The sequence below is a fragment of the Stegostoma tigrinum genome, chromosome 5 (assembly GCF_030684315.1).
Source record: "Stegostoma tigrinum isolate sSteTig4 chromosome 5, sSteTig4.hap1, whole genome shotgun sequence".
Classification (NCBI taxonomy): domain Eukaryota; kingdom Metazoa; phylum Chordata; class Chondrichthyes; order Orectolobiformes; family Stegostomatidae; genus Stegostoma; species Stegostoma tigrinum.
The window spans coordinates 47064509-47079263 of record NC_081358.1 but is presented as its reverse complement, the minus strand read 5'-3'; the positions used below and the strand labels follow the sequence as shown (position 1 = coordinate 47079263).

Here is a 14755-nt window from a genome sequence, read left to right as displayed (position 1 = left end):
TGTAAGAATGCTAGTGATGCTTTTGGCTAAATGACACTGAAACAAAATCCTTCTCAGCCCCTGATCAGCTCCCTCCCTCTCCAATGGTTGCTTTGTCCATCAACCACATTGTTCCCTCACCCACCCAAGACCTACCTAAGGGTTTCTGTCAAAATTGCAATATTCAAAAATTGAAATCATATTCAGTGGTGAGCTGCCTACTGGTGCTATGGTGCTGTCTGGAACTCCCTACCGTTATGTAAATGAAGCCTGAAAGACAATATCTTGTTCCTTCTATTTGTCCCAGTCTTCTATAGGACAGCAACATCCCTTTAAAATATCCTGATCTGGATATGCCCAGACATGTTCCTAGCCTGAAAAGCAACAGGTAGGGTGGCATGGTGGATCAGTGGTTAGCCATGCTGTGTCACTGCACCAGGGGTCCAGGTTCGATTCCAGCCTCGGGCGACTGTCTGTGAGGAGTTTGCACATTCTCCCCATGTCTGTTTCCTCCGGATGCTCTGGTTTTCTCCCACAGTCCAAAGATGCACAGGTTTGTTGAATTGGGGCTGTGCTAAATTGCCCATAGCCTTCAGGGATGTGTAGATGGTTTATAGGGGGATGGGTCTGGGTGGGATGCTCTGAGGGTCGATGTAGACTTGTTGGGCTGCAGGGCCTGTTTCCACGTCGTAGGGATTCGAAGAGCTACTTTATGTGCTTGTGCATAAAATGACTAAAATCATGAAGGCTTGAAGATTTCTATGAAGAATGGTAAGAATGATAGCAGCCAAAATAAATGGCTAGCAATAAGAGCAGGTACCATAATTTATGTACCTGGGAAGCATCTTGACTTAAGTTAGTAACTGCCACAGAATATTCAAAGATAGAAAAACAGTACTATGGAATGTATTCTCCAAACATAAAGCATCGGTCAACTTATGTATCAAAAGAGATCATAAGTAAATAATTGATAACTGATATTGAGGATCATGTGTGGGGTTTTAATATGGACCTTGAGAAAAACATACATTCAAAGGCTAGAAAGTTGTGAAATGTCCACCATCTACAAGGCACAAGATAGGAGTGTGAGATAACAAAGTTTGGAGCTGGATGAACACAGCAGGCCAAGCAGCATCTCAGGAGCACAAAAGCTGACGTTTCGGGCCTAGACCCATTATCTCTGATCACAAGCTAGGAGTGTGATGGAATACTCCCCACTTGCCTAGAAGAATGCAATCCCAACAACACACAAGCTTAACACCATCCAAGACAAAGCAGCCCACTTGATTGGCACTACATTCACAGGGATCCACTCCCTCTGCTGCCAATGCTCAGTAGCAACAGTGTATACCATCTACAAGGTGCACTGTAGACACTCACCAAAGATCCTCAGACAGCACCTTCCAAACTCATGACCACTTCCACCTAGAGGCTCAAGAGCAGCAGATATATGGTTCCCCTACAAACCACACAATCCTGACTTGAAAATATATTGCAGTTACTTCACCATTGCGAGGTCAAAGTCCTGGAATTCCCTCCCTAATGGCAATGTGCGTCAACCCACAGCAGGTGGACACAAGTTGTTCAAGAAGGCAGCTCACCACCACCTTCTTAAGGCCATCTAGGGAATGGCAATAAATGGTGGCCAGTCGGTGTTCTTCCCCTCCTCCCCCAACACACACACACACACACACACACACACAAAATGAATTTTAAAAATCATAATAAGACAACAAGATTGGATTCGCCTTTTTTAAAGGAATGCAAATCTGCTGAAGAATGTCCTCAGGGGAAGATTAAGGATATGTAGACCAAAAGGGAGATAGAGAATGATGTTAGACTATATACAATTAGAAATGGTAGGCTGCTGCAAACAACTAAAGAGGACAATGCAAGAATTCAAAGTTTGAAGGAACTTATCACTGTTACGTAAATTTGTTTGTTTCAAAAGCAGTTAAACATTCTAAACTGAACTGAGTTCTTTTGACCTCTCCTAGACTCTGTTGCTGCACAAGCTTCCTCATACATATGATTTCTACTGTTTTATGCATGCCTGAGCTCAACCTTATTAAACTAAAATTTTGTCAGTCTTTATCATCATTGTGAATTGATTCATTTTAGACAGAACTGAAGTGTTTTAATTTTAGTGGCTGCAGGAACAGCAGTACCTGGGGATGTATTTTGAAGTCAGAAACAAAAACAAATTTGCTGGAAAAGCTCAGCAAGTCTGACAGCATCTGTGAAGGAGAAAACAGAGTTAACATTTTGGGTCTGGTCACTCTTCCTCAGAACTGATGGTTGCTGGGAAAACGTCAGTTTATATGCAGAAAATAGGGATGAGTGGGGTAAAGAGTAAATGATAGGATAGAGCCCAAAGAGAGAGAAAGACAAAGGAGTTGCTAATGATCAGGCTGGGAGGGTGAATAGTTGTTAATGGGGACTGTTAGTGACTAACAACAGGGGGCATGTACTGGCAGGCTATGTGATTTACAGTATCCGCAGTTCTTTTGGTTTTTATTATGTGTATTTTGAAGCGTTTGAAGTCTCATGAAGTAAACTTAGTGGGTGTTAAAGAGGCATATGGAATCTATGGCTTTGTTAATTGACACATAGGGCAGAATTTTATTGATGTAGACTTGTTTACAGCAGAATGGGGTGAGTACTGGCAGTATGTTGGCAACCTTTGATTTGATTGTCGTGCAGACGGAGATATGGTGAAAAATATTGTTTTGTGTGCATTCCAGACAAGTTAGACATCAAGGTAATAGAACAGAATGCAGAATATAGTGCTATAGCTGTAGAGAAGGTGCAGAGAAAGATCAACTCTAACATATGGGAGGTCATTTATAAGTCTGACAATAGTGGGGAAGAAGCTGTTCTTGAATCTGTTGGTATGTGTTTTCAAACATTTGTATATTGTGCCCAATGGAAGAGGGTGGGAGAGAGTATAACTGGGGTGAGAGGAGTATTTGATAATGTTGGCTGCTTTTCTGAGGCAGTGGGAAATAGAGGTGGAGTCAATGGAAGGATTGTAGCATCAATGTGGATGGACCAGGACAGATTATTGGTGATATTTATTCCTAAGAACTTGAAGCTCTTGACCATTTCCACCCCAACACCGTTGATATAGGCAGGGGTGTGCCCTCCACTCTGCTTCCTGAAGTTGATGATCAGCTCATTCGTTTTGCAGACATTGAGGGAGAGATTATTGTCTTTACACCTTGCTACTATGGTACTCTATCGCTGACTTCTTTGTCAAACAAGTGGCTTTGCTGTGCTTATTTAACTCAGCAGCGGCATCACCCTACTTCCAGGCTTCCTGAGCAATCAGAGTGAGCCTGATGATGACCTATGCTCCATCTATTTCATGATAGAGATTAATGTGGCTGAATTCTGCATTTTTTGCTGACACTACAAGCAACTGCAATATGGAAAAGATACACTGGAGGCTGACCTTGCCTCGCCACCCAATCACCTGCACTCCTATCCTAACCTGTGACACTTCCTTGGTGTCCTGTTACAGAATCTGAGAGACCAAAATCAAATGCTGTTTCCTCTGGACAGAATAGATCAGCTTCTGAAATTAAACAGGCATGAATGGAAGTGGCGGAGGAAGTGAGTAGCAGGAATACGGCCTTTGAACCTGAAAATATGCTCAAAGAGGTTCAGTGACCTCATGAGAAAAGGAATTATGAAGAAAATCCCACTTTCACATACCAATTCCCATACACTGACTTCCCCAGCACTCTCTACACATTACTTCTCCTACTGGCATATCTTACAGCTCCATCCATTCCTCTGTTTCTAAGCAACTTCTCAAATCCCCTTCCGAACAGTCAGAAATCGTACTGCCTGTTTTGTGATACTTTGCAGTGATTCTTCACAGTTGCCCTTTGCAAATGTTGTAATTGCATCACTTCTACAAAAGCCATCTTTCATAACTCTCTAAATTCCTCCTGGCAGAAGGAAGTATACTATTATAGGGAGAGACAGAGAAGCCAGGATGGCCTTCCAGTGATAGCCACCTTGATGACTGTTGACAGTGCACACCCAATTATGTTATGGTAAAGGCTCTCTTTCTCTAGAACGTTGAAATGTTAACAGAAGTCTTCTGTGAAAACTTGAGTTTCATGAAATAGTAAAATTCAGATATATCATGAAAGCTAATCAGCATCTGTGCAGTTTCATTGTCGAAAAGCTTTCACTATCTAAAGTCTGGATACTGTCCATTTCTGTGATTCATAGCTCTCCACTGTGTTGTCTTTATATCATGGCAACATCCACAAAGCTCAGGAAACCAAACTGCTAATTCAAAATTCAGGCTTAACGACTGAATTGTTAATTTATTTAAATATTTAAATGACTGCCTACTGCTCCATGGACTTTTCCTCTCATCCCCCATGGTACTCAAAATGAAGTTAGAATTTGATGGGTTTATGTTGAGTTTTCAATCCTCCTGAACCTGGACCCAGACCTGTAAGTTACAACCAGATCTCAACACCATACTTTGGGAAAGATATCAAGGCATTAGAAAGATTACAAAAGGAATTTACTGGAATGGAGCCAGGCTTGACTAAGTTCAGTTGCATGAAGAGATGAGACACAGCTCTTTAGAGCAGAGAAAGTTAAGGGTAGATTTGATAAAGGAAATCAGGAACTAGGTACGTAAGATTTTATCACCATGGCCACCCTCACAGCCAATGACAGCAATATTTCACAATGGAAGACAAGCTTAGATTGTGTCTGCTGCAAATGTAACTTGTAAACAGGTCATCCTTCGTAATATCTGGAGCACAGTAAAATGTGCTTATAGAGTCATAGATTTATAGAGATGTACAGCACGGAAACAGACCCTTAAATCCAACTTGTGCATGCCGACCAGATATCCAAAATAAATCTAGTCCCATTTGCCAGCATTTGGCGCATATCCCTCTAAACACTTACTATTAATATACTCATCCAGATGCCATTTAAGTGGTGTAATTGTACTATCTTCCACCACTTCCTCTGGCAGCTCATTCCACACACACACACCATCCTCTGTGTGAAAATGTTGCCCGTTAGGACCCTTTTAAATCTTTTCCCCTCTCACCTTAAACCTGTGCCATCTAGTTTTGGATACTCCAACCCCACTGAAAAGACAGTTTTTATTTACCCTATCCATGAACCTCATGATTTTATAAATCTCTATAAGATCACCCTTCAGCCTCCTATAGCCCCACTCTATTTAGCCTCTCTAGTTCAAACACTTCAACTATGACAAAATCCTTGTAAATCGTTTCTGAACCCTTTCAGGTTTCACAACCTCCCATAGCAAGGAGATCAGAATTGAACACAGTATTCCAAAAGTGGCTTAACCAATGTCCTGTACAGCCGCAACATGACCATGTTTGTTTTAGAAGCTGGATTTTAATAGGTTTGGAGATAGACTCTGGAACCAGGTGCCTTTGGTTTGAAACGAAAGAAACTGCTGAGCAACAGCTTTGGATTGATTAAAAGTGAGAGGTTGACACAGACAGAGAAGAGATACAACAGATGGGCTGACAGACCTCCAGTCAACCTCCAGCAAATCAGATGCCTCTCCTTCTGTGGGTTTGCAAGGACAGTGGTGTCAAAGGTGGTCCATTGGAAAGGAGGCATGCAGGAGAGGCAGCTAATCGAATTGTTTCAATCTAAGTCACAAAGCTTCATGAGCTCCTCACACTTGGTATTGGACCTGGGAATTGAGGAGACAGGGGAAAAGGAGAGCTCTTCACAAGGAAACGACCTGGGATATTTCTTGTGAGCACTATAAAGACTCAAGACACTATACTTAACACAAAGCTGGTATACTTGGCTTTTGTCCAGAATATTAACCCCTATAACTGGGACGAATTTGTGAACGTCAGCAGAAAAAGACTCCAATGAACATGGTTCAGCACTAGATGGGATTACCTGAAAAATCCATCATTAGAGTGACTTGTGAGCTCACTGGTGTTTCAGAAGAGAAGATGACCAAGTGAACTTCTTCCCACACTCAGGGCAGGTGAATGGTCTCTAATGGAGTGAACTCGATTGTGTGCAAACAGGCTGTATGACTGAACAGCACCTCATATTCCGCTTGGGAACCCTGCAGCCCAATGGTATCAATATGGACTTCACAAGCTTCAAAATCTCCCCTTCCCCCACTGCATCCCAAAACCAGCCCAGTTCTTCCCCTCCCCCCACTGCATCACAAAACTAGCCCACCTCCTCCCCTCCCCCCACTGCACCCCAAAAACAGCCCAGCCTGTTTCCGCTTCCCTAACCTGTTCTTCCTCTCACCCATCCCTTCCTCCCACCTCAAGCCGCACCTCCATTTCCTACCTACTACCTCATCCCGCCTCCTTGACCTATCCGTCTTCCCTGGACTGACCTATCCCTTCCCTACATTCCCACCTATACTCTCCTCTCCACCTATCTTCTTTTCTCTCCATCTTCGGTCCACCTCCCCCTCTCTCCCTATTTATTCCAGAACCCTTTCCCCATCCCCCTCTCTGATGAAGGGTCTAGGCCCGAAACGTCAGCTTTTGTGCTCCTGAGATGCTGCTTGGCCTGCTGTGTTCACCCAGCTTCACACTTTGTTATCTTTATGACTGAGCGAATCCTTTCCCACACAGAGGGCAGGTGAATGGCCTCTGTCAAGTGTGAATGCACAGACGCACAGTCAGTTCAGATGATGTACTGAAACCAGACCAACAGTGAGAGCACGTGAATTTTTTCTCACCAGTGTGAACACATGGATGAAACTTCAGCCCCTGGAAACTTATAAAGCACTTCACACACCCTGGACATTTAAATGATCTCAGTTTGAACCCCCTGGTGTATCAGTAGGTTGGATGACTGAGTGTATTGTTTCCCACATTCAGAACATTGAAATGGCCCCTCACCAGTGTGAATAAACTGGTGTCTCAGCAAATTTGATAAGTGAGTGAATCTTGTCCCGCCTTCAGAGCAGGTGAATGGCCTCTCTCCAGTCTCGGAATAACTCTCTGTATCAGAAGTCAACAGCATAATTCCCCGGAATGGCTACCTCTACATTGGGGAAACCAAGCGGAGGCTTGGGGACCGCTTTGCAGAACACCTCCGCTTCGTTCGCAATAAACAACTGCACCTCCCAGTCACAAACCGTTTTAACTCCCCCTCCCGTTCCTCAGACGACATGTCCATCATGGGCCTCCTGCAGTGCCACAATGATGCCACCCGAAGGTTGCAGAAACAGCAACTCATATTCCGCTTGGGAACCCTGCAGCCCAATGGTATCAATATGGACTTCACAAGCTTCAAAATCTCCCCTTCCCCCACTGCATCTCAAAACCAGCCCAGCCTGTCCCCGCCTCCCTAACCTGTTCTTCCTCTCACCTATCCCTTCCTCCCACCTCAAGCCGCACCTCCATTTCCTACCTACTAACCTCATCCCGCCTCCTTGACCTGTCCGTCTTCCCTAGACTGACCTATCCCCTCCCTACCTCCCCACCTATACTCTCCTCTCCACCTATCTTCTTTTCTTTCCATCTTCGGTCCGCCTCCCCCCTTCTCCCTATTTATTCCAGAACCCGCTCCCCATCCCCCTCTCTGATGAAGGGTCTAGGCCCGAAACGTCAGCTTTTGTGCTCCTGAGATGCTGCTTCATCCAGCTTCACACTCTCATCCAGCATCTGCAGTTCCCGTTATTTCTGAGCATAATTCCACTCCACTTTCTTTCTACGAGAGACTTTAATATGAGACTGACATGTTCTTCATCTCTTTCTATTGCATATGTACATAAGGCCAGGACAGTAGTTCCTCGGACTGCATACCTCTTTTTATTCAGTCATGGGACGTGGACATCATTGGCTTCACCAACATTTATTTTCTGTCCTAAGATGCCCTCAAGAAGGTGTTGTGAGCTGCCACATTGAACTGCTATAGTCTTGCAAATAGTTCCGTAATGCCATTAGGGAAAGAATTCCAGGGTATCTGACCAAACAAAACTGAAGGAACAGTGTTACATTTTCAAGTCAGGATGGTGAGTGACTTGGAAGGGAACTTGCAGCTGGTGGTGTTCCCGCATCCTTGCCCATGTCCTTGTAGAGAGAAGTGATTGTGAATTTGAAAGGTATTCTTTAAAGATCGTTGATGAATTTCTTAATTAATGATGGCAATATACTGATAGGGTGGTTATTAACCACATTGCCTGCATTTTGTATAGAGGACATATGGGAGTTTACAGATTGCCATGTAATTGCCAGTGTTGCTGCTGTACTGAAATAGCTTAGTTAAGTCTGCAGCCCAGTCTTCAGGACTCTTGGCAGAATATTGTCAGGTTCATAAGCCTTGGAATATCCAATGCCTTCAAACATTTCTTGACATCATGTGGAGTGAATCAAATTGGCATCTGGAGATCTCTGGAGGAGACCGCGATGGATGATCCACTTGGCATTTCTGGCTGAACATTGTTGTGATTTTTTCAGCCTTAATGTTCTTTATTTTTGCTCTCTGCCTTGCCCCTCAGCTCCCCGACTTAAACAAATTTGATTTAATTGCTGTCCCTTCTATTTTGGAAGAAAGCTGTGAAAGTATATAGGTAGTTTTTTTTGTTTTTTGGTTCCAGCCTTATGATTGACATGGTTATGCAATTTGACTTCCTGAGCAGGTCATGGAAATTCTTTTAATTAGAACTGCACATATTCTATCTTCATGTTTAATTAACTTATTATTAACTTGCATGACAAAACTCTTACTGGTTGCCTGTTCATTCTTACCATTTGTTCTGAGCAGCTATTTATAGAAAATTAAGGGTTAACTGATACCTAACTAGACTTTCAGTATATAGTATATAATTTGAAAAACCATAAATGGTATCACCAAAGAATTTGCATGATAAGAAAACAAAGGAAAAAAATGGAATTTTTAATTTTGTTGTTTTGAGGTAAATATGAGTAATCTTGTTGTGCTTATTGCTATCTAAGATATTGTAAATAGTCTATCCTACAGAAGTTGCAGTATGCTTAATATATTTTCTTTTCCTCACAGCTTCTGGAGTTCCTCCTAGAACCTTTTCAGGTTTAGAATGGATAAACCTCACTGCTCTGAAATTCGATCATGACTTTGAAAGGATTCCTGAAGCAGAAAATACAATACAATTACTAAGCGAAACCTTGATCTACCACTTTATTTCCGCTGCAAAATCAAATCAACCAAATTCCATGGTACTATAAAACTCTGCATTTGTTGTGGATGGTTGTCGTTGGCAAAAGGTGTTGAAAAGGCATATTTAGCACTGAATATATCATCAGAAAGAATTGGTATTTTCCAGAATTTTTAGAATGTTCGAAGTGCTATAAAGACAGATATTTGTACACTTTCTGGTGCATCCTAACTGTGCCTTTGTTCCTTGAACTCTTTCTTTAAAATTATTGGATTGAGATTGTCATTTTATGTATTTCACAATGCAGCATTCCCATTCTGTAAAATAGAATTTTATAATGCTAAAGGAAAGTCTTTCATTTGCTCTTAAGTTCTCACTAGTTGTGAAGTAAGAATAAATAAAATATGTTGATAATTCAGGAATTCTTACCTGGATGGAGTTCTGCTCTACTCTCCAATGGAGTTTCCATTTGATTCTCCGACCTTGTTCACCTACCTTGCTTTGTATTTCCTTTTTTGTGCTTAGTCACATAAAGATAAACTACTTCTGCAGTCATATTTCCTTCATTAGCAAATGTCTCTGGCTTCAATTTATACTGCATGGATTCATGCTTAAGTTCTGCTCTTCTTAGTACGATCAGAGATATCTCTGAGACTTCCATAATTCCTTGAACTGCTGTTTCCACTGCACCCCAAGAAGCACTCTCAATGTCATGGACTACCACATGCACTCTGTTGATCTTTCCATTTCATTCTTTGCCTCATTCAGCGTTTTAACAAAAAGACTTTTTATTCTCCTTCCTGTTGTGAAAATCAGGTTCCATCAACTCATGGCTACTAGTATCACTCTGCATATTTCATCCTCTTCTCTTCCTCTATTGCCTTCTGTTCTTCAAGATTCATCTATTGCCTATCATTCACAATATCTGCTGACCCTGATCTCTCTCACTGAATGCTCTGTGCATAGTGAAAGCCTCAGCTTCATCCCCTAATTTCCCATCTATCCCTCTGCTTTGATGTGCAACTGGATCTTTCCCTCTGGCCTGTTACCCTCTTTGAATCATTTCATTAATAACTCCCTGCATGACATTGGTCATCCCTCAGTTTCTCTTCTATCTAGCTCTAACCTGCTCTCTGTTCTTTGAGGTCCAAGCATAAGACTGTCATTAAATCTGCCGACAAGTGTGCTGCTGTTGTTGGAGGACTAACCTCTCCTTAGCAGAACTGAATGCCAACTCCTTGACACTTCTTCTCAGCTCCACTTGGACTATGACCCCACAACCAAACATCAAGCCATTGTTCCCAGCTCCAAACATGGACAAAAGTGCTGAATTACAGAGGTGACGTGAGAGTGACAACTCTCGATATCAAGTCTGTATTTGACTCAGTATCAAGGAATCTTAACAAAACAGAAGTCGGGAAAACTCTCTGTCATAACCCGCACAAAGTAAGATATTTATGTTTGGAGATTAGTCATCTCAGCTTCAGGACATCTCTACAGGATAGTGTCCTTGGCCCACCCATTTTCAGCTGCTCCCATCAATGACCTTTCCTCCATCATAAGGTCAGAAGTGTGGATGCTTGCTGCTGTCTACACAATATTCAGCACTATTGTGACTCCTTAAACGCTGAATCAGTCCATGCCCAAATGTAACTTTCAACATCTGTGTCCTCACTTCCTCTGAGGAAAAGACTCTTGTCCTGCTGGAGAAGACAGTGACCCCAGGGATATAGAAATACCCATTCCTGGCACTTAATTAATGCTTGACATTCCACCGCAGTGGTCACATTAACTAGGCATTGAACACCACTACTAACCAGTGGCTATAATGCCATTTGTGTCTTACAGATAGACCCATACTTTTGTCCTGACCAGCCTGTCTCCTGCAGGGGAGAGTTTCTTCACCTCCGCAATTATTATAGGGAAAGATTGGAGGGACCATCAGCAGCATTACCTTTTAGACACCAACATCACTAATCTCATCATATTGCTAGGGTCTGAGAAGTCATCCATTGCGTTCTGCACAGCTGCATCTCTGCAAATCAGTGAAAGATAAATGCCCCAGGCCACTTGCAGTTGGAGGACAGCTGGAGATCAGGTACCTGCTGAGTCCCCAGCTGAGGCCTTGGCCATGAGGGATTTTGTGCAGATATACAGGGAGGAGCACTGGTGCAGGCAGGCATTCAGGACTCACCATCTCTCATTGCTGAGAAGTTGGAATGATGCAGCCACTGTATGGATTTGCTACTTGTCATTGTTCAGATACAATAGCTATGCAGGTGGTCTATCAATTTGTTACCTCGTTGCTCAAATTCTGACTCTTGAGCCAGACTTAAGACTTACTTGCTTCCGTTAACAGATTGGTGGCAGCCCAAGGGGCTGCTGGAGAATTGACAGCACATGTACTTCCCAGCACTAAAGGCAGAGCAGGAGTGGGACAGGGAGCCTTGATCTAATCCAGGTGCTCCATCCTATCAAGGAGGCAGGGCAGTGTCATGGGCAACCAACCAGAGGAAGAGTCATACTGTCCAGTATATAAAGATAAATATTGCCTACTGTGCAGGTGTTAGCGTGCGCAGGATTATAATCCCAAAGAGTTTCCGAGCAGTGGCAGTGACATGGAGGTGCAACTGGGATAGTCTTTGCTGCACAATATCCAGGGAACCAGCACCATGTACATCTTTGCAGACAACATTTCATTTGTTTGAGGACAATATTGCTCCCCGTACAGATGCAAAGTCAGCTCGTCTACCCTATCCAATGAGAATCCCTTTGAAGCTGTTCCCCTGAACATTGTGCAGTATCCGTAGCAAGCAATAAATTATCATCAATTTTGAACTTGCTGCTCCCTGTTGGCAATCTCACCATGCAGCTTGAACAAAGGAGTAAAGTTCTGGCAAGATCATTGAGACATCTGTTCAGAGCCTGGTTCGGATTCCACCCCGTAGTTGGATTAACCATGGTAAAATGGAGTTACTGGGGTAGGTTGGGGATTGCTGGGTCTGGGTGGGATGCTTTCAAGAGGATGCAGACTCAATGGGCTGAATGGCCTTGTTCCACACTGGAGGGATTCTGAAATTCTAAGCTGGGTTGTTGCTATTACACACTGTTCTCCTTACTACCCTAGGTGGCAACACAGATGGCAGCTGTCACATAACAAAATGAATGACATTTAATTATAAAAATTTACAGCACAGAAAGAAGTCATTATCCTATTGTGTCTGTGGTGGACCAATGCTAGAACAGTTCAAAACCAAACTACTATTTTGTTCATGGTCCTTTTAATATCATGCATCCCCCTCCCCATCTCCGGAAGGTCTGTAACGTGCACTGATGCTGTATCCACGCCTCCCTCCTCCTACAACATGCTGACAATGTTCTCACATCCAATCCCTGCATGCTACACTCTACCCATTCACCCAGGCCTCACCTCCTGTCACCTTCCTGACACCACACACTCGGTCTTGGACCCTGGGAGCTGTTAAGTACTGGCCATTGCATCTTCCTGCACTGGGATGGAAGAGCTGCTCACCAATCAACTCTCTAAAGCAGGATCTCTTCAGGATGGGGTAGTATTCCCATTTCCAGTCAATAAATGAACCTTAACAAAAAATAGAGATTGCTGGAGAAACTCAGCAGATCAGGCAACAGGGAGAAAACAATGTTAGCATTTTGAGTACAGTGACCCTTCATCAGAACTACTGCAGAGATGGAGACACTGGGAGAATGGAATGGAATCTTTACAAGATGTAAGGTGTGAGGATGTGTAGTCCAGGTAACTGTGAGAGTCAGTGGATTTATCGTTGATATCGGTGGCCAACCTATCCTCCGGAGTGGAAACAGAGATTTTGAGAAAAAGAAGGGAGAAGTCAGGGAAGAACCAGGTGATGGTGAGGTCAGGGTGTGACTTTATAGAATCCCCAGTGTGGAAGCAAGCCTTTTGGCCCATTGACTCCACACCAGTCCTCTGAACAGCAACCCATTCAGACACACACTCCTACCCTGCCTGTAGCCCTGCATTTCTCACGGCTAATCCACCTAGCTTGCACATCCATGGACACTATGGGCAATTTATCATGGCTAGTCCACCTAACCTGCAGATATTTGGACTGTTGGAGGAAACCTAAGCAGCTGGAGGAAATCCACGCTGACATGGGGAAAATGTGCAATCTCCACACAGACAATCATCAAAGGGTGGAATCAAACCTGAGTCCCTGCTAACCACTGAGCCACCGTGCCAAAATTAGAAGCAAAGTTGTTAAACTTTTCTAATTCTGAATAAGAAAGGGAGGCAATACCAACCACCAATCAGGTCACTGATATACCAGAGAAAGAGTTTTGAAGAGGGACCCAAGTAGGATTGAACAAGGAATGTTCCACTTATCCGACAATAATCCTGAAATGTTTGCTGGGCAGCCAGTATTGGTAGAGTACATTCCCACCAACACTTTGGGTGGTGAGCTAGGAGTCCTCCTGACCCTGGCCTCACTGTCACATGTTAAATTGCTTTACTCATTTTAAACAACACTGAAAGCCTTTAAAACGTCTAATATCTTTTATTCCAAAGTGCAGTAAAATTCGATTAAACTAGATCCATTATGTTCTAGGTAAATCTGGAATTCGTAGATAAATTGTTACGAAAGGGAGCTAGAATTGACACTTCAGATAAACATGGACAAACCTTGCTTCATGAGGTATATATAAATTTTAATCTTTTTAAAGTGTTATAATAATTCTTTTCAAAATACAAAGTTTTTTTAAATTTGTTCATAAGATATGGATGTCACTGGCAAAGTTAGCTTTACTAGCCCTTCTCTTATGGTCCTTGAGAAAGTGACAGTGGGCTACCTTCTTAAGTCTGTTGTATTCCATCTGCTGCAGGTGTACCCATGTTGCTGCCTGGAAAGGGACTTTCAGGAATTTGATTCTGTGATAGTGAAGGAAAGACAATATAGTTTATGTCAGGAGGATGTGCAGGCTATGTGGAATAGGCATGGGAAAAACCAAGTTGACTTGATAAAAGCAGACTTGATAAGGGAGCTCAAGGTGAAGGAACCTTTAGGGGGCAGTGATCATAATATGATAGAATTTACTCTGTAATTTGAGAGGTAGAAGATAGAATCAGAGGTAACTGTATTATGGCTGAATAAAGGCGGCTACAGAGGAATGAGGGAGGAGCTGGGCAGATTTGGATAGAAGACGAGCCTCGCAGGAAAGACAGTGGAACTGCAATAGCAGGAGTTTCTGGGAGTAATTCAGCAAAAATTCATCCCTAAGAAAAAGAAACATGGTACCCGGAGAATGAAGCAACCATGGCTGACTATAGAAGTCAGGGATAGCATAAAAGCAAAAAAGAAAACATATAATGTGGCGAAGGGCAGTGGGAAACCAGAGGACTGGGAAGCTTACAAAGACCAACAGAGGACAACAAAGAAAGAAATATGGAGGGAGAAGATTTAATATGAGGGTAAGCTAGCCAGCAATATAAATGAAGACTGTAAGAGTTTCTTTAGATATAAAAAAAAGGACAAAAGAGAGGCAAAAGTGGACATTGGGCCATTGGAAAATGACAATGGAGAGATAGTAGTGGAAAACAAGGAATTAGCTGAGGAACTGAATAATTACTTT

The 14755-nt window shown here is 42.9% G+C and overlaps 1 long non-coding RNA gene across 2 annotated transcripts in view; it reads left to right on the top strand.

Annotated features, from left to right (window-relative positions):
* LOC132209583 (uncharacterized) overlaps positions 1-9359 on the top strand; it is a 43446-nt gene extending 34087 nt beyond the window's left edge. For both annotated transcript variants that reach the window (XR_009445745.1, XR_009445744.1), the window contains exon 4: positions 9013-9359. This is a non-coding gene — a long non-coding RNA (uncharacterized LOC132209583). The remainder of the gene's footprint in view (positions 1-9012) is intronic.
* Positions 9360-14755: the final 5396 nt, after the last annotated feature.